General features: G+C 41.3%; 1 protein-coding gene across 2 annotated transcripts in view; it reads left to right on the top strand.

The window, feature by feature from the left end:
• Positions 1-21163, top strand: part of LOC122639784 (transcription factor GTE4-like) — a 32558-nt gene that overhangs the window by 5821 nt on the left and 5574 nt on the right. The gene's annotated exons all lie outside the window — the stretch shown is intronic.

The raw sequence follows: 21163 nt of genomic DNA, 5'->3' as shown, positions 1-21163 counted from the left end.
GGATGCTTCAGGATAAGATACACTTCTCATCAACAATGAGCATTCTACCTCCTCCTTCTGGTGATTCTTATGGGTGAGACCATGGATGCTCCATCGGAGATGGGGAGAGAGGAGCCTAGAACAGTATGGCTAAGGGTAAGAGTGGGAAAAAGCTTAAACCGGACAGGACCTGTAGAGATAAGGTCGACCGAGAAAGTTTTTCCGTCAGCTGCAGTGAAATACTGTTTGTGGGGCTTCCAACACCAAGAAGGGATAACATGGGGGGGACTAAGATATTCATTGAACACCCGGTGTCAAAATAACCAATAACTTTGACCGGGCGGTCCCATGTGGCAGAAATATACAGGGGAGCCTGTGGTAAGGGAGTTTTAGTAACAGCTAGCAGGGGCTGAGAGAGTGGCGGAGCCTGAGGAAGGTCGGGAGGATCTGTGGAGAGGACTGGGAAGATGGGTTCAAATCCATCGGACTCAGTGTCAGAAAGACTATCAGACTCATCAAATATCAGAGATGATTTCATTTCCAATTCGATCTGTTTTGTACAAAGAGAAGAGCCATATTTATAGGCTTACAGCAAACTATGGTTACATACTAACAAAACCATGATTACAACCAAGCAATTATTACATAAACAGTAGCAAACCAAACTACGATTGCTTTTGAACTTCTTGAGCAAACTATGGTTACTTTTGGACTTTTGGCGACCCTTAGTTGGTGTCGGGTCCACTGTCACTTGAGTAGGGGATAAACTCATCCAGAGCATGGTCGATCTCAAACTCCACGTGGTGTCGTATTAAGTGGTGGATGACAGGGTGCTGTAGCTGATTGTTGACTTCCCAGGCGGTGTTGGTGGTCTGAACAAGACAGGCTGGTAAAGTATTGGGGTCCACATTATTGTGGGTGCACATGGTGTGCATGAAAGTAATCCATCCCTCTTTGGTGCTTTCTGAGTCATCACGGTGGGTGAAAATATCTTCTTGGCTGGCTCCATGTAGAAAGAAGATGGGGTCATAAGCAACAAAATGATGCTCAAGGGTAGGTGGAGAGACTAGGTCATGGTGAATAAAGTCTGGGGGTCGATGGAATATATACGTGACATAGAAATCGTCACTAGGGAGATCTTGGAGCATGGCAATCCACTGGGAGAGGGGCAAAGAGGCAGAGAAAACGGGCCAAGTACTGGGGATGTTGGAGACGGAAGAAATACGTATGAGTTGGATTGGCGAAGATAGCAGATACTGTGCGTAGGTAGTGTAGAAGACTTGGTTTGTTGAAGGTAATGGCAATATGGTGGACGGCTAAGAGATGCCAGAAAAAGACTACGCAGTCTTCATCGAACATGGTAGGGACACGAATGGTGAAGGGAGTAAGAAACGGATAATCAGGATGGCAGACAACCCAATCAAACTGGAGGCCATTTTTGTGAATCATGGCTGTGAGGACAGATTGATAGGTATGGATACTGTTAGCCTGTAATGCTTGAAGGGAGATTTCACACATCAAGGGTGGAGGGAGAGCAGGGAGTAAAGAGGTTAATGGGTCTATGGGTGGTGGTCCAGAGGAGGAAGATGGGTCAGAGGAAGAAGAGGCTGCCGGGTATAAGGGCATGCATAAAACAGGGATGGTTGGTGAAACAGGGGGTTTGTTTCTGGAGAGAAAATCAGCCAGAGAATTGTCTTTTCCTTTTATGTGCTTGACCTTGAAGGACCATTGTGAGAACCATTGAGCCCATCGTAAGGGTTGGGATTCTGGGAGAATCTTCTGTTTGAAATGGAGCATCCTGGGGAAAGAGGTCATGTCCATCTCAACTTGAAATGTGTGACCGATGAGGAAGAACTGGAACTTTTCAATACCTCGCCTAACAGCCAGAATCTCTTTGAAAGTGGAGTGGTAATGCTGTTTGGAAGGCTTGAATTCACCGCTGTGATAACCACAAAGCTTTCTGGTCTTGTCGGAGGCTTCTTCCAAGAGAAGGCGCCCCATTGGGTATCACCGGCATCAGACTGGAGGATGCACAGACCTGTGGAGGGTATCTGTAAGGTGGGAAGTGCCTGTGCAAGCTTCTTGAGAGATTGAATAGCCTGAGTGTGGGCCTGGGACCACGGAGGAGGGTCCTTTTTGAGAAGACGATGAAGATGGCTGGTGAACCGAATCTGCTGTGGGAGGAATTCTATTATGTAGTTGACAATTCCGAGGAACTGCTGTAACTGGTGTCTGGAGAGGGCCATCAGAAAACTCAAGGAGAGATCGTCCTATATGAGGCTGAAGATGAAACTTGCCTTCAGAAATAGTGACACCTAGGAAATTGACTATAGAAACTGCTATTTCCATCTTGCTTGGGGAAAGCATAATGCCATGTTGGACAGTTAAGTCAAGAAACCGTTGCAGGAGCTGGTGATGATCTTCTTCATTGGCAGAGAAGAGGAGAATGTCATCAATGTAGATGAGTGCCTAAGATTGAATGGGTTCATAGACTTGGAGCATTGCTTTCTGGAACAGGGAAGGTGCAACCTTCAGACCGAATGGCATGACAGTCCATTGGAAATGATAACCTGGAATGCAGAATCCTGTTTTGGCACGATCGTCTGGATGGATGCCAAGTTGCCAAAAACCTGCCTTTAAGTCAAACTTGCTGAAGATAGTCGGCTTGGATAGCTGGAGAAGGAGAGCGGGCTGTGTGGGCAGAGGGAATTTATCATCAGCTAGGAAGGCGTTGAGAGGCTGGTAATTGATGACCAACCTGAGTTTACCACTAGTCTGCTCAGCATGTTTGTTGACGTAAAAAGCGTCACATGCCCAAGGGGAAGATGTCTTCTCTATAAGGTTTTGGGCTTGCAGGAGAGCAACTTCTTGACGAGCAAGGATGAGATGCTCAGGATTCATTCTTGAATGGCTGGCCTTTGTTGGATTGGCATCTTCGTTCTTTTTAAATGGAAGACGAATGAAAAACTTTGGATTCTGCCATAGAGGGTGGTCACACTTGGTGAGAAACTCAGTGAGAGTTGGCACTGCATTGGGAGATTAGTTGCTGCTTTATATTTGCAAGAGGAGATGTTAGTAACAAATTAGAGACATGGGTCCAGGGGAGAAAATGTTTCTTATGGGTGAGACCATGGATGCTCCATCGGAGATGGGGAAGACCAGGCGGTCCCATGTTGTGGCAGAAATATACAGGGGAGCCTGTGGTAAAGGAGTTTTAGTAACAGCTAGCACGGGCTGAGAGAGTGGTGGAGCCTGAGGAAGGTCGGGAGGATCTGTGGAGAGGACTGGGAAGATGGGTTCAAATCCATCGGACTCAGTGTCAGAAAGACTATCAGACTCATCATCACGATTTTCCAAAGTAAAGAGCAGGTTCGGAGAAAAATCATCATCTATAGAATATAATGATTCTATGTCAGCATCAGGTTCATCTTGGATGGAGAACTGGGTAAGCATATGCATAAGCTTGGCCTTCTTTGTCTTATCAGGACAATTTTTGGCAAAATGTCCCATTTTTCCACAAGCATAGCATTTGGTAGAAGTTTTGTTGCGGAACTTCTTTCTTTTGAAGAACTTGTACTTCTGGGAAGAAGGGTGATGCTGCCTTTTCTTGAAATGGGTACGCTTGTGGTGAGGACAAGCTTCGTTGGAGCGAGTGCTGAACTTGGAGAAGTGGGACTTCTTCTTGGAAGGACAAGAGCAGTTATTTTCTTTGCATTTGATTTTGAGAAGTGTTGTTTGTAGAACCTTCTTGTAAAAGTTCCGCAGTCAGCCAGGCATGGAACTCAGAAATTCTATCAGGCCATTTGTGGAATGGAAGACCATCAAAAGTGAACAGCTGCTTAGGGTCCTGATTGGCAAAGGGTTGAGTAGTAGCCTGAGGAGGTTGCTGTCTTTGTCGCGGCTGTTGGCCAGTAGATCCATGGTCACTGTCACTGTGGACAATGGGTTCAGTAACACCTTCAGTCGGATTCTCAGTCGGAGCTTGGGTTTCAGTCCTGGGATTAGTCTGAAAAACTGGTGGAGGCTCATCATAGGAGTCATAACCTGAGGTATCAGAGGAGAGCTCCTTCGCAAGGGATAGCACCGGGATAGCGTCTTGTATGGTCAACTGGGTGAGATAGGTGCTTAAGGTATTGGGGTTCTGAGGCGAAGGGACTAGGGCAAAGGCAGTTTTAGGAATAGAGGGTTTAGGAGGAGGTACCCATGGGACGAATGCAGGAGGTACCCATGGGGTGTGACCCGGAATAGGTTGAAAGGTAGGTTGAGAAGTTGGGGTAGGCGTAGGTGTAAGGTATGAAGGATACGAAGGAAGGGAAACAATGGGTGGATGAGATGGGTGGAACCTCTTTGGTTTTGAGGGTTTGGCCCTTTGGGCTGCCAGGTTTCTTTGCTGTTCTTGGAGTTCTTTGAACATGGCAGTGGGGAAGGTATGAGGGACATCCTGTGATGGATAAGAAGGGGAAGAAAAGGAGTCAGAGAGCAAAGGATAATTGTAGGATGGTGGGCTTGTGGGTATCGGAGCTTGGGCATATCTCAGCTGGTCCTCAAGGTGCTTCTTTTCTTTCTCCCGTACAGAAATAAGAACAGAGGCATGAGAAACATCCTTCATAGTGGTTGGGATATGTATGCGCTCTTGATGGAAAGTCTCAATCCTCGTTTTGAGATACCGTATATCAATTTCGGTTTGTTGGAAGGCAAGAGTATGGTGTTCCTGGTAAGAAACCAATTTGTGCAGATATTGGTTCTGGACTAGGGCATTTTCTGCTGGCCAATTGAGCTGAGCTTCGACAGAGGAATTGACTGGCATCTGTCCCAAGTTATCAACAATACTAGGAGGAGTGACTTTCCACTTTGCCGGCGGCGATCCGAATCTTCATAATCGGTCGCGGGGGGGAAATTCTTGCTTATGCCTTCTGAGCCTGAGGCCATAAAGCAGGGAATGGCTTGCTGAACTTGTTGCTGCCAAAGCATCAATGGCGGTGATGCTGGTGGTGGCTTTGGCGTCGGAGGAAGATCTGGCTTGCACGTAACAAGAGGTGGTTCCTGGAAGGGAGGCTCTGGAGCTGGAGAGACAGGGGGGCAACAACCTAGAAAACAAGGCTTGCTGGAGCCGTATTCAACAATGAACTGATAACGGCCTCTATCTTCACCAAGGGGGCCAACATTAGGGCAGCCTGCTTGATATCTTTGCCAAAGAAGATCAGGGCCTTTGTTCTTGTGCTTCTTAGGCTTTGGAGGAGGCTCGGGCTCGTCGTCTATGTGACCACAATCTGGGCAATCACAGACATCGAACCAAGTATGGCTAGTCGGGCCAGAGAACTGATAGATCGGAGCACCGTCACTGTCAAACGCCTCGATGGGAACATGGGGTAGCCGTTCTGGGAGATCGGGATGGCTGTGCAGAAATCAGTTGGCCTGGAGTAGGTTACCATGGTTTTGCCATCATCGAGAGGTTTGTAGACAGGGTTCGTGGCCGTGATCGGAGGAGTTGCAGCTGGGGCAGCATGAGTGGATTCATAGGCAGTGATCCAAGATTCAGGGATCAGCTTGATCAACTCGGCACGACTAATCTGCCGGGGGACGTGAGTGATCGTAGGAATCCGATCTTCACCGATCTGGACAAATAAAGCGGAGTCATTACTGGAGAAGCCAGTATTAAGATTCATGGCATGATTCTGAAGCCGGTAACAGATCTGATAGTGAAGAGTAGCTGCAATTGCTGATTCTTTCTGAGGAGCACCAGTAAGCTGGACAAGAAACTGCCAGGCATCCGGGAGATTGGGATCCTGCAGGGAGACATTGTAGTTTGGGTACACTGTGTAGAAGACTGTGCCGTCATTCAAAGTGGTCTGGACATCAGTGATCGTGGCATGTGGGAAGTTGCGGAATCTGGTATCAAGAAGATTAAGACGCATAGCCATGGGCAGTCCTTTGCGACCATGAAAAGTGGCCGTGATCTTCACAGCTCCAAGATGGAGATGCGTGTAACCAAGGGCGATCCACCGTCTGATGAGATCGGGACTGATCTCGACCGAAAAATACTGTTCCTTGCCACTAGTAGTGATCTGGTTTTGAGAGAATGGTGGTGCTTGGACGTACTCCTTGAGACCAGGTGTCTTCTTAGGAGAGAGAATCGTCCTGAATTTCTTAGTAACTGAAGAGGATGCTATGGGAAAAACATCGTAGGGGTTGATAATAGGAAAGTTGGTTGGGTGGATCTGTTGTTCAGCCGGGGTATAGCTGAGTTCGCACAGATAATCAACCTTCGCTGCATGAGAAGTTTTAAGAGAAACACCAGAAGAAGAAGAAGGAGGTTGAAGGCTCATTGTTGATGAGAAGTGTATCTTATCCTGAAGCATCCATGCATAGATCTAAATATGGGTTAACTGCAGAAGAGAAAAACGAACAGTGAAAACGGCAGGACTCAGACTGAAGGTAATCCGAGCGTGCCGGGATTTATAGCGGTCACAGCCTGCAACCCACACCTTGCTCAAGGAACTTTTATCGGCCTGAGGTCTGAGAAAAGACCAAATACTGTTTCCTAACAAGCTGGTTCTGATGCAGAGGATCCGTCAAAAGACGGCAACTGTAGAGCATACTGTGGCATGGACGATGAGCAGTATCACACCATAGGAAGATAAACACACAGAGCTGCGATGGATAAAATACACAAGAGGAGGTTTAGCCAAACATGGCTCTGATACCAAATATCAGAGATGTGGTATCAGAGATGATTTCAGAGATGATTTCATTTCCTGGACGATGAGCAGTCTCTGATACCACATCTCTGATATTTAGTATCAGAGCCATGTTTGGCTAAACCTCCTCTTGTGTATTTTATCCATCGCAGCTCTGTGTTTATCTTCCTATGGTGTGATATCGCCATCGTCCATGCCACAAAGATGCTCGCAGCTTGCCGCTTTTGACGGATCCTCTGCATCAGAACCGGCTTGTTAGGAAACAGTATTCGGTCTTTTCTCAGACCTCAGGCCGATAAAAGTTCCTTGAGCAAGGTGTGGGTTGCAGGCTGTGACCGCTATAAATCCCGGCACGCTCGGATTACCTTCAGTCTGAGTCCTGCCGTTTTCACTGTTCGTTTTTCTCTTCTGCAGTTAACCCATATTTAGATCTATGCATGGATGCTTCAGGATAAGATACACTTCTCATCAACAATGAGTCTTCAACCTCCTTCTTCTTCTGGTGTTTCTCTTAAAACTTCTCATGCAGCGAAGGTTGATTATCTGTACGAACTCAGCTATACCCCGGCTGAACAACAGATCCACCCAACCAACTTTCCTATTATCAACCCCTATGATGTTTTTCCCAAAACATCCTCTTCAGTTACTAAGAAATTCCGGACGATTCTCTCTCTTATAAAGCTGAAATAAAATACTATATCAAATTCTACGACTAATTAGCCTATTATAACTAATGAGGAGATTACAAGATAAATGTAAATATTAAATAACTAATCTAAAATACCCTGTTGAACCAAAAAATCCGATTGGACCCTGTTCATCTCCATCTGGATGGGTTCGAGCCAACCCATGGAAGTGCACTCCTGCATCCATTCCCCTGGTGTTGAGAAAAACTCGACCTCGAGTTTTGTAAAATGAGAGAATTGGCACCATTTGATCGGCATTCACAAACATCAGCTTTGATGGGGTTGATGCAGATAAGTCACTTAGAGGGCTTATTGTTTTTGAAAATAAGTTGTGGGGTGGGTTATGTAGGTGTTGGGCTTTTGGTCCCATGGGTTTACTTTGTAATTGGCCAATTTAATAAGCTTAAAATATGGGTAGAAAGTAGGAAAACTGGATTTACTTCATTAATTTAGTCAGAGTCCTATTTTGAGTCTCTTATCTTTATTATTTTGCTTTCCTAGTCAATTTAGGATATCTTATTAGTTAAGGAATGGGTTAGGCGTTTCATTTTTAGTGTCTTAATTCTATTTTTGATATACTTCTTGATGAATCTTGTTATTCATTTTTTCCCCTTTTTTCTTCTTTAAAGGCGAGTGATGCAAAGAGAGGGTGTACCTCGGCGCAACGGTAAGGTTGCTCCATTGTGACCTCATGGTTGTGGGGTTGAGTTGGGAAACAGCCTCTCCATGAAGTGGGGGTTAAGGCTGTGGGCATTATGAGTTATGACCCTCTCCTGACCCCGCAATGGCAGGAACTCGTGCACTGGGTACGTTCTTTTTAAATGCTGAGTGATGCAGTAGCACTTCACTGGTTGGACAAGCATGATTGGTTTTAGAAACCCAAACCAAGACGTAACCGTTACTACCTGGTTTTTTGGCCCAATAAGGGTTGGTAGTAGTTTAGTTAATCTTTGTCTTTTATATTTGCTTTGGGTAGGATATGTAGGAATAGGTTAGTTAATTTCGAACTCTATATTAGTTTTAGAGTTGGATTAGGAGATATAGTTTGATTGCAAGTTAGTTTCATTAGTTTCAGTTTTACATTTCAATTAGGACTCTTTAGATTTCTGTCTATTTATACATTCTAATCCAACGATGGAAACACAGATTTGACAATAGAGAAGTGTTGGTTACTCAACATGAAAGTGAGTCCTCTCCCCTACAGCTCTGAGATCTCATCTCAAATTTCTTCTCTTTCCTAACTGGCCCTCCACCGCTGAGATCTTGAATTAGGATTTTGGCTTTTACATTGTGTGACTAGTTCATGGGTATAATGGATAACAAAATGCATGCTGATTGTGTTTTTACTTTTCCATAATCTGATCAGTTAAAAATAAAAAATATTAGTGAATGTAAATCATTCATCTTAGAATTTATAAAGTTAAATTAAATTATCCAATTTATCAAGTCATGTTGATTCAGATTAGTCCAAGGCTTGATTACTTATTTGTCGCACAAAAAAACTTTTTGAATTTCCGGTAGAAAGAGATTTCGCTAACGACAAAGCTTTTACCGCAAGGTAAATGAATCTATATTACATTGGGGCTTGCAGAGTTAGGTATCCTCCTTATTTTACTTTTCTTTCTTTTTTGTTTTTTACATTTTTCAGGAATCTCTCTTCACTTTCACCCATAGTTGTCATGGCAACGCCATGGCGGCGCCATGGCGTCATATCGTTGGAGAAGTGGGCATATCGACCCACCGATATGGATGATGTAAGAATATTGACCGATATGGCCTCCATGGTGGTGCCATGGCCTCAATGTCATCGCCATGGCGCCGCCATGGACGCCATACCATGACATATGGCCATATCGGGCGACATGGTTGTTTCAAATTATAAAACTTAATTTTTTAACCATTTTTTATTTTAATGCTTTTTCCTTAACATAAAAAAAATTAAAAAAAATCAAACAGAAAACATTAATACAATTCACTAATACACAATCACATATTCACATCAGCAAAATTTTTTTTTTATTTAGATGGGTTGTTTATTAGCTTTATTCACTCAATATAAATTACGTTCTTGTAATTGTTTTTGTGTTTTGTTACTTTTGTAGTCACTTTCAAATGAATCATATCTCAACTCTCATGATTTTTCAACTTTATTATCAGCAAGACTATTGCTATCAATTATTTGATAATCCATGATTTCATATACACTAATGGATATTACACTTTCATGAATTAAACCATAGTAGATTAGTAGTACACTTTCATGTTAATTTTTGATGTTATAGGGTATATATTATAGCATACTAAATTACATTAAAAATAGAGAAAATAAAAAATAAAACATGGTCGATATGGCGGGCGACATGTCGATATATTGACATGACACCCCTCCACCGACTTGGATCGCCGTGATGATGTGACAACTATGCTTTCACCCAAAAAAAGCTTGCTGATCTCTTGAAAGACATCAGAAGTAAAGAACAAAATGGACTTCAATGTAAACCAAAAATATGTGTTCCCTAACCCAATGCATAGTATGGTCACTGGACACTTCAATGTAAACTAAAAAATATCTGTTCATTAACCCACTGCATAGTATGGTCACTGTGCACAGACATGCTTCCATGTTCTCGCTCAGCCAAATTTTCTGCCATTGTGAGTCCCTCCATGAACTTGTCAAATTTACCTTTGCTCTGTTGGTATTCCTGTAATTTCTTGTACAACTTGTGAAGCTCAGGATTAACAATAAGGGAGGGTCTTGTGATGGTTAGATTTGGCTTTGATACCAATTAATGCAATTTAGGTTCCAAAACCTTAATTAGATAGCTTTGGGCCCACGAAAGTGAATAAAACTCAAAATAATGTGCAGTGGCAATCTCATACATTCTGAGAACAGTTTGGGACCCCTTTGGGCAAGACACAATGTCTAGGGTAGAATAGTATTACAGTAAAGAAGAATAACGAATCTGTAACTTCAGAGAAGGTAGATAGCAGAACTTGAAAGAAAGGGACTATTTCGAAATTTTGTAAAAAAATCAATAATAGGGATAAGTTAAAACAAAGGTGTGAAGGAATGGGCTTTTGAAGAATTAAAAAAACCTGTCCTTACAAGTAATTAATAAAGGTTGCTCTTCTACCTTCTGTTTAAAACCATGGCTCAAGATATCTCGGTTTCCCAAGAAACCGAGACGAAACTTTGTACAAGTCAGGTTTCGACCGTATTCTGCACATTTCGGTAGTTTCGACCAAAAAATACAAGTTTCGACTAATTTTGACCAGCCTAGTTTCGACCCGTTTCAGTGCTTTACACCAGTTTTGGCAACACATGACATGTCGGGTTTTGCCCAGACAATACCAGGTTTCAACCTGGTTTTGGTTGAAACCTGGGAAATCTCGGTTCCTGGCTGGTCGAAACCCACCTCGGCCCCTAGATTTATAACCTAGTTTAAAACAGGACCATCACTAAAGCCATACCAATGACTAAACTATAACTTCCCAAATCATTCGCAAACAAGTCTGAGACTTCAGCAACAGCATTGCCTAGGTCCTTTGGTACATCCCAGGCCCGAAAACAATATTTTAATTAGGATATCAAGGTTTGATGGGTAGTTGCAGTGAAAAAAACCAGAAGCAGAGCATCAACCATAGGTAGGATTATTCTGGCTTAGAAACTCAAGATTATCACTAGAAATCAGGAGAAATAGACAAATAAATGTCAGATATGAAACTTGGGGCCAACTCGATCAGTATATAATTAGCATAGTTCAAGATCTCGTCTCGTCTCGCCATTTCGGGTAGGTGGAGATTTCCAAAATATCCGAAATTTACCGAAATTTTGCCGAAATATTGTATTTTTTCTGCCATATTTTGGCAGTCCATCTCGATGGGTTTTTGGCCATGTTAAGGCGTGATACTTCGTGTACACCCTTATTTAAGGTAAATAAACACATTTAAACCTTCAGATTGCAAAAAAATGAACTCAAAGTGGTCTTTTGGGTTTGCACCCTTGATTGACAGTATACGGTCGGACCCTGATGTATAAATAGTTAAATATACATTGTTTAAGTAATATACCAAAATTTCTCACAAAATATACCAAAATTTGGACTTTTTTCATTTCGTATGGTCATCTCGTCTCGACAGTGTCGAGATATCCGAAATATACCGAAATATCGGCGATATATCGCGAGATTTTGAACCATGATAATCAGATATGGAGGTGTTATGCTAGCTGAAAGGTGTCGTGAAAACAGGGTACCTGAGCTCAGTTAGGTCGACCAACAGTCAAGCGACAACAACAATCTACTCATTTAAATCTATTCTCCAGATCTTGATGAGTGCTTACTGCTTACATCTATAAGGAAAAGGAAGTCAGAACAGAAAAAAAAATGATGCAGATAAAACAGAGAAGTTAGTCTAATGGGTTTCCTTTGTAATAGGCTACTTTAATGAGCCTAAATTATGGGTAGGAGGTAGGAATACGGGATTTCTTTATGAGGTTAGTTTGAGGTATTTATTTTGTTAAGTAATTGCCATTGCTTTGGTTGTTAAGGATAGGATAAAGTCTTGGCTGCATCGAATTTTTGTTCCTACGTTGGATAAAGTTTTAATCAAGGTTCTAAAACTTGGGTTTCGACCAGCCAGAAACCGAGATATGGTTGAAACCTGTGATTTTTCCCCTGCCAACTTGAGTTGGTGGTTTTTAGGCCCGGAAATGCCTTTTTTTATCTGATTTTTTGTATTCAGCCTATTTTTGACCTTCTAAATACAATGCATGAACTATTTTCCCCCAAAAAAAAAAAAAAAAAAAACTCAAAATGGTACTTGTGGTTTTTTGCCCAAGTTTGAGTGTATATTGTTCTTGGACATTGGCTGGAAACTAGGACAATCACTTATTTATGCCAAACATCATTTAAAGTAAATGAAATAATATTTGTTATTTCATTTACTTAAGATATTATTCATAAATAAGCAAATATTCCCCTATTTGAATATAATAAAAATAGCTAAAAAATAAAATTCCGGAAGGATAAAAAATCAACCCTCAGTTCAAGAACAAAAACTGGATTTTCTGCGGTAGATGAAATTTTCAACTTTAGAATACTGGGTTTTTTCTCAAATCTAAAAATTTCACAAATTTTTTTTTTTTTTTGGATGAATAAAAATATATTACAAAGAGAAAGAGGGAATATACAAGCCCAAGGGCAAACAAGCCGAAACTAGGGACTAGTTAGGGCGCAAAATGGATGTAAGGAGACCCTATGAGACAACAATGAGCTTGTTCCTTGGGGAATCCTTTACATCCTTAAGGGGGAGGGATCTAACTTTAGATGAAACATAAAAAAAAGATGGCCTTCCAAATCATGTCTAAAGAGCGGGACTTGGATGTCCATCTTCTAAGGTTACGTTCCATCCAAATGTGGGAGATAGTGGCACAAAAGGCAATCTTGCCAACTGAGTCACAAATCGACTTCCCTCCGAATGTCATGTCGATCCAAATCCATTCCCTGCTGAGAGGAAGAGGAGTGCGCCGACCAGGCCAACAATGGTGAAGAACACGGGTCCAGATGGAGGAGGCAAAGGGGCAAGTGAAGAATAGGTGATCAACATCTTCAGTCCCATTCCAACAGAGACAACAGCCGGGAGGGACTTGAATATGCCGATAAATAAGGAAGGCTTGGGTAGGAAGACAACTTGCAAGGGCGCGCCAAGCGGTGAGGCTATGTTGAGGTATGTGACCACGAAACCAAACAACTCTGTGCCAAGGACAAGGCGTCCCTCTATGTCTAACCGAATCCCAAGCGGAGTGAGAGCTGAATCTGCCCGATAGGGATGAAAGCCATAAGATGGTGTCGCCTTTGCCCCTATGCCCAGGGGGGATGGGGTGAAAGGGAGCTCCAAAGGTCGGCGGGGGGGGGGGGGGGGGGGGGGGAGGGGTCCACGAGCCACTGGAGATGATAGCAGCAACAGGGGGCAGATCTGTCCAATCCGGAGGAGTAAAAATCCCTGGGGCTGACAATAGAAGAGAGGACACCAGAAGGGTGCCACTTGTCCAGCCAAAGCAAGGTGGTCGAACCATCATCAATCCTGCTCGAGATGGCATCTCTGGCTAACTGCCTCACCTGAAGAATTCTGCGCCAAACCCAGGAAGAATCAGCCCGTGGGCTAACAGACCAAATAGAATCATTGCGAAGGGGTCCAGCATACACCCAAGAAGTCCAGATGGTGGATCTATTGGTGAGGATCTTCCATATGAGCTTGATAGATCCAACAATGTTTACATCTTTTATCCTCCTGAGCTCGAGGCCTCCTTCAGATTTGGGGACACAAAGGGAAGCCCAACTCCTTGGATGAAGGAACCTGACAGAGTCAACACCTTTCCAAAGGAAGGCACACATAATAGATTCCGTCGCCTTGATGGTAGCCTTTGGAAGACTAAAAACACCACTCCAATAAATGTAGCAAGACTGGAGCACCAATCTGATAAGCTCGAGGCGACCTGCATAGGATAATAGCTTGGCTTTCCAAAGCTGCAACCTCTTGCGAAGGAGATCCAAGATGGGGGAGCAGTGGTGGGCAGAAAGTCTGGCAGGGATAAGGGGGAGGCCAAGGTAGCGGACTGAAAGGGTGCCAATGGTAAAGCCGGTGAGGGAGGAAAGGGAGGCTTTGGTGGTGTCAGGGACTCCGGCGAGGAAGATTTGGGACTTAACTAGGTTAATGCAAAGCCCCGAGAGGCCCTGAAAAAGGTGTAGGGAGGACATGATGAACTCAATGGAGAGAGGGTCGGCCTTGGAGAAGATTATAAGATCATCAGCGAAGGCAAGGTAGGTCAGGTTTGTGGGCTTACATTTAGGGATGGGGGAGATGAGGTGAAGGTCGGTTTTGGATTGGATGCTGCGAGAGAGAACCTCAAGGGACAGGCAAAAGAGAAAAGGAGAGAGGGGACAACCTTGGCGGATACCAACAGAGGAAGGGAAGAACCCAGCAGGACTGCCATTCACAAATCTTAATATGGTAAAACATTGTTAAAAACCAAAAGTGCAGTAAAATATTCATTTGTTTTGATGTCAAAAAATATTTTCATTCAGGGTGATTTTAAACATCATTTGCACATACCAAATAATGTTTGACTGGAACATAATTCCTTCAATATAAATCAGATTTAAGCAATCCTAGATTTGTTGGAGGAGTTGATGTATATCGAAGCATAAAGAAGACCCCCAAAAAAAAAGTTACTGTTCATATGAACAGTACAACATAACACTGTTTACGTGAACAGTACCTCGTAACGTTGTTCACGTGACACTATTCACATGAATAGTGATTTAGGGGCTGATGTGGACTGCTGGCTTAGAGAGTTGATTGTTGGTGTTATTTTTATTATTAGACACTTCTTTAGTTTCCTATTTGAGTTGTAATCCTAATTGGGAATCCTAGTTCTACTTTGAGTCTTGTTTGAGTCTATTTCTTTTGTTATTTCATTTCCTAATCAGTTTAGGTTACCTTATTAGTTAAGGATTGAGTTAGGCCTTTCCTTTTTAGTGTAGTAGTCTATTTTTGAGTCTTTTATATAAGGTTGTAAGGGGGCAAAGCATTGAACACGAATTTTGATATTAATGAAAAGCTTTTGCTGCTCTTCTTCTTCATTGAAGATTTTTGTCTTGTGCTGGATCAAGGTTGGTGGGATTGGTGTTTGATCCAATTGACACCTTGCGGTGGGAAGCCCGGGTGGTTCTTTTGAAACTCTACATTCAAGTTCTAGTTCAAGGTTGGATTTTTATCCCCAACCTCTTACCCTTCTTTTATCCTTCCATACATCCAAACTCTAAATTTCCCCTTTTTGTTTTCACATTTCTTAAGACCTAATTTCTACCCAGATCAACTCAGCCATCAAAACAACCCCAATTTTGGATCGAATTCTCCCCTCTCCCATTGGGAAACTCGATCCAAGTTGCAGCTCAAATTGACCATTCTAAACCCTAAAAATCCATATTTTCCTCTTTTCGAAACCCAAAACCCTAACCTTGCTGTCGATTCTAATTAAAAGGCCTAGACTTGTTAAAACTTAACAAGACCTTCACTAGAAGACTCCCCTACATCAACTTAGCATAACCCACACATCAAAGATCAAAACCCTAACCCTAACCGAAAACCCTATTTTGGCCTACCCGATTGGTGTTCATAGCACATCCTGGTTTACTGGCTTCTAGTTGGTCTCCTGCTAATCTAGAACTACGTTAGTTATATTCCAGTTAAACTTAATTTGGTGTGCGCGAATACTGTTTAAAAAAATATTTTTTTAGACATCAAAATAAATGAATATTTTATCGCACTTTTGGTTTTTAGCAATATTTTTCCATATTAAGATTTATGAAATTTTTAGATTTGAAAAAAACCTCAGCATTAGAAAGTTGAAAATTTTACCTACTGCCAAAAATCCAATTTTTGTTCTTGACCTGGGGGGTTGACTTTTTATCCTTTTGGAATTTGATTTTTTAACTATTTTTGTTGGATTCAAATAGGGGGTATTTGTTTATTTATGAATAATAACTTAGGTAAATATTTTTAACAAATATAAAAACATTGTCTTAAATGATATTAGGCATAAATAAGTATCTGTCCTGGTTTTTTGCATAAATAAGTGCATGTCCTGGTTTCCAGTCAGGCTTCCTCAAGTTTCAATGGGGATAAGTGACGCTTATATAGGTGTTTAGGTCGAAATATGGTCAAAACTAGTCGAGTAGGATCGAAACATGGGACTTTTTAAAATCAATGACCATATCGCCTCAGACTATTTCAAGTATACTTTCCTTTCCTATTGTAAGTACACTTTTAGTTTCTATATAAAGAATGTAAGGTTATAGAGCCTCCTCATGCTTTAAAATATTAAATAAAGCTTGGCTGTGCTCGTATGTTCTAATTTGATTGAGAATTGCTTCTGTGAGGTGTAGTAGCAACCCTTGGTGAGATGCTAAGGTAGGGCTGATGGGATTTAAGTTTAGTTCCAGTTGAGATGCTTGGTTCACATCCTTCTTTCTTCCATTCTTCTTCATCTTATTCACCATCAAACTATGTTAGTATTTTTACTTAGTATGCTCTTATGCATACCTACTTACTGGAATATCAGTTCTTTATAGTTTACATCTGGGATTTCAAATCTTATTTCATATTTGGTTATTGGATGGTATTCTAGACACTCCCACGGTTTCAAAATCTGATTTTTGTGCTGATTTCTTAGAGCCCCACTTTGAGTTGGATTTCTAATTCTACCCTGTTTTAAGATCAGATTTGATTTTCTATTTCAAATTAGTATTTTTATATATTGCTGAAATATGTTGATGTTTTAATACACTTTAATTGCTGGTTTGAACTCCATAAGATCTGCCATTGATTGTCACTTTTGAATTTCTGTTTTAAAGAATCCTGTTCGTAGTAGGATCTTATAATTCCAGATCAGACCATTGGATCAGATTCATCTTTTGAGGAGTCATTCTTGTACATACTTTTGACCTTCGACCAGAATTCTAAGCCCATCTGAGTTTCTGATTGAGTTATCGAATTGCTCTTGAAATATGGTTTCTTAAACTGTCACTGCGATTCTGGTTTTATTTGATTTCTGAACCTAGTAACCTTAGTTTCTAGAAGCTCATCAAGTGGTGTCAGAGCTATGGCTAGAAATGAGCCAAGGCCTTCTAATATAGCCAGTCTGATGAAAATTACAACCAATTGCTGAAAGTTTTCAAAAGATATATGGTGATAATAGTCAGATATCGGAGAGAATTGCTGCCATAGAACGACAACGTGATGGTTCTAATCCATTCCCCTCACCTGATATTCTTGAATATCCTAGAACAAAGGAAGAATTGCCTTCTAATTTAACTGCCAATAATACCATAAGAGTTCAGAGAGGAACCCAGAGAATTCAAACAAACCAACCCTTTTTTAATGATACATTGTGTGGTATATTAGAGAATGGTTTGAATAATAGGACTATTGATGATAAAGCTCGAGTTGAAAGAGTACTACAGGAAACTCGATCCCCTAGTATTCTATGAATAGTTTGCTTGTCTTGATGACTACTTTGATTGGTTTATTCTGACAAGAGGATAGAAAAATGAGGCTCACACAAGCTAAAGCTGAGAGAATCAGGTAGAGAGGTGGAAAAAATCATTAGAACAGGTTACATGCACTGATGCACGTGTTAGGTTATGTACATGTCTGAAACCTGCACTTCATCTTCAACCTCTGAACCCTAAGTACAATAGTTAAATTACCATTTTACCCCTATTTGATGCAGGTGCACTGCCTTGGACCGACCCATACCCATTTGGGTATCCATGTGAAGATGAACCGGGTCCAACTGGGTCTTTGGGTTCAGTTGGGTATTTAATTTATTTATTTAATAGGGTTTTTTATTAGTGAGTTTATCATGTAATTTTCTGTTTTAGTTTTAATAGGTTATTTAGTTGTAAAGTCTATCTAGGATTTTTTTAAAGTTATGAGTCCATTAGAGTTAAGGTTAGTTTCGATTTTAGAGTTTAATTAGGAGTCTTTAATTGTTTTTCTTTAAATATCAGTGTAATCAAACAATAATGATATTTGATTAATGAAATTTTGAATTATTTGTTACCATATGGTATGGATGAATCAGGTTACGTGACCTCTTCTTCCTTCTCTTGATTATTTCTTCTTCTTATTTCTATTCTCATCTTCTTCTTTCCCTGTTCACGATTTAGCACTGGTTATTGGTTTTTTGTTTTTTTCTCTTCTGGGCGATACTACCAGATTCAGAAAAAGGTCTCATTGGATCACTAATACAAGTCGACTGGACCTGAAATTTGAATCACAGGCTCTCTTCCCTAGGGCGAGTTAGCTCTTGGATCCCTGCTTCCAATCGGTTCATATATTGTGGATTATAACTCAAGATCAGATCTGGTTTCCTCTCCATCGCCAGGTTCAGATTGCAGAGACTTCTCCCAGCTTATGTATTGTTTATTGAACCTGTTCTTTGAAGGAATCAACAGGTCTGAGGGTTGAGAGATTATTCCTAAGACCCTGGTTCGATTGGTCCTTAGGTGAGAAAGCTCTCCTTCCCGCAAGATGACTCACCTCTGCTGGAATCACTTGTCGAAAGGTTGAAGAAGACCTCAATCGTGAGTCTTTCTTTTTAACCTTCTTTTTGTTTTATTTCCTTTAATACCCCTGCCCTTTTATTCCTTATCCTCTCTTATCCCTTTTATCTTGCTTTGTTCCATTTCTGACCCTTCACATTAGTTGAAATCCCCTCTTTATCCTTTTACTCTTGCGTACCCAAATACACTATTAAGTTTCTGCCTATTTACAATTCCACCACTGTTCTTAAAAATTTTCAAACTATTTACTATTTTGCCATCAATTTTGAATTTGAGTGCTCCTTTCCTTGAGTGGGTCCACAAGCAACCCAGTAAGGGTTATTCCAACCCGGGTCTGCATTACTATTCCTAATGCCACTAGGAATCACCCATAGATGCTGATCTGACTATCCGATTGATCTCACCCTGGATGCCTCATACTTCCTCGCGAGCTTGCCCTTCTTCTGAGTAGCGTCACCCTTGCATTCGAATTTGATGAATAAAATTGGCCTTTTCCATTTGGTTTTGTAAGTTTTAGAGCTCTCTCTGCTGTGGTGATTTAGTGGAAACTGGTGGTGATTCCAAGCTTGGGTTTGGTGGGATGCCAACTCAGTGATTCAGGTTGTGATTCCTGAATTTGATATCTTCTTCTTGTCTTATCTTTTTTGCTTATTCTTCCTTTGGTTTTACTTCCTATGCATGGCATTTCTTTAGTTTCTGTTTCATCTTGACTACTTGCTAGTTTGTTAGTTGTTTTTCGTGCTCCATTCTTCAAATTTTTTATTATGTTTACTAGTTCTCAGATCTAGTTTAGTTGCTGATTTCAAACCCTAAAACAAATCGATTTTCAAGAGTACTTCAAGTATACTTTTAAAAATCGATTTTCTAGTGTCCTCCAAGTCTACTTTTGAAAATCGATTTTCTAGAGTCCTCCAAGTCTACTTTTAAATCTCTTTCTGGCTTGGATTTCTGATTTTGATTTTAATCTTCAATTGTAAGGAAGGTAATCTTCAGTTTTGATTGGCTATGGTTTTCTGCTGATGGCAATGCCGAAGGTGGAGCTATAGTCAATTTGGTTGGTCTGGTTCCCTGCTGATGGCTTTGCTGAAGGTTGGGTATTTAGACATCCTGTATTATTGTCTAGGAATGTCTGGACTTATTCTTGTATATACTTTCTTATAATTATTATATACTTTGTTGCTCTTTAGCCAAAAAAAGGGGAAAATTACATGCCCCTCCCTTGTACTATGGCCTAATTACACATTCCTCCCCTGGACATTCTCCAATTACACTCAGACCCCCTCTGGCTGACAATGTTAGCTTGCTGTTATTATTGGTTTGAAAAGTCAATTTTACTCTTGTACTAAAACATTAAAAAGCGAATTACAATTCTACCCTTTTCATTATGTTCAACTTAAAACACCATAACAGAGGAAAACGAATCAAATTGAATCATCTCCATCTACCTCCAAGCATCTCCAATGAGCTCCAAGCTAGTCCTCCCACAAACTGGCCGAAATGAAGTCTTCATCTACGGCGAAGGTAAGTATTACAGTCGTCGTTCACTTCAGCCTCACCTTAGTGTAATATGCTTCCCACATTAAAATTAGGTTGATTTTCAGAAACTCTCTTCATGGAACTCCTGGTCCAACTGGAATTTTATTGGTGATCTATTCATTCAGAAAAGGCTCAAGTAGGAATTTAGTTTTCTCTAACAGCAGAGAGCCAGCATGGGCTGCATGGTCATCGTAAAGGGTGACAAAAACATCATCTTGGAATGGAGGGGAGCAATCCACTATTGTCTCTTAATATCTGTCCACAGGGACAAGGACCTACCTCCCTGTTTGTCATGAGGGAATATGGTTGCCAATCAGTCGCCCAACTCGTTGGCCATAGCAAACCCCCACCCCATTCTTCTCAGGCCTTCTCACTTCCTCTGCTGTGTACTCTTTGATGTAATAGCGGTTGGTACTCCATGTTTAGGTTTTCCTCGGCAATACATTTTAGTTGTAGTTTTATCCAGAGAAAAGAAAGGAGTATGATAGCAGCTGCAAGTTGGATCCTACAAGTTGGAGCGTTTATGCCCATTTCCTTATTGTGGAGCAACACCGACAAAATAGGAATCTATAATAGCCCCAAATGTCCATGGGAGATCAATTCATGTCACGACAATCTGCAACTCACTTGCAGAGTAAAGGGCTAATCATGGTGACAGACCTAGAGAAAGGATTCCTATTTCATATTCCACTTCATCACGAGTGAATGTGTTAATTGTTATTGCAGACCAGGTTTCCAATTTTGAAAATTGATAAAATCAAATCTTCCTAGGAAAGCCATGTCTCCGCATCAACATAGATCCTACCCCAACTCTCCAAAGCATGAATCTGAACATTAAGACGAAGTTCATGAATTCATCCAAGAATGTCTCATAAGAATACAACTGAAGGGATTATGCAAAGAAGAGCTGAATATACATACACCGAGCTGAAGAAATTAATGACTCATAGGAAAGGACAAAAAATAGCTATAAGGCAATGAAGTGGAAAATAATTGGTGCCTGACGCCGCTTCTTTAGCTTTGGTACCTAGACTCTTGGAGTACATTGAGGTCTTGTAGCTCACATGCTTTGAAGTTCTGCACCTGCAAATTGGATATTTCTCTTTCTTCTCCACGTGAAATACAAGTTATTTTG

Source organism: Telopea speciosissima, chromosome 9 (assembly GCF_018873765.1).
Source record: "Telopea speciosissima isolate NSW1024214 ecotype Mountain lineage chromosome 9, Tspe_v1, whole genome shotgun sequence".
Classification (NCBI taxonomy): Eukaryota; Viridiplantae; Streptophyta; class Magnoliopsida; order Proteales; family Proteaceae; genus Telopea; species Telopea speciosissima.
Note: the sequence above shows the minus strand (reverse complement) of the source record. Positions and strands in the feature narration are given on the sequence as shown.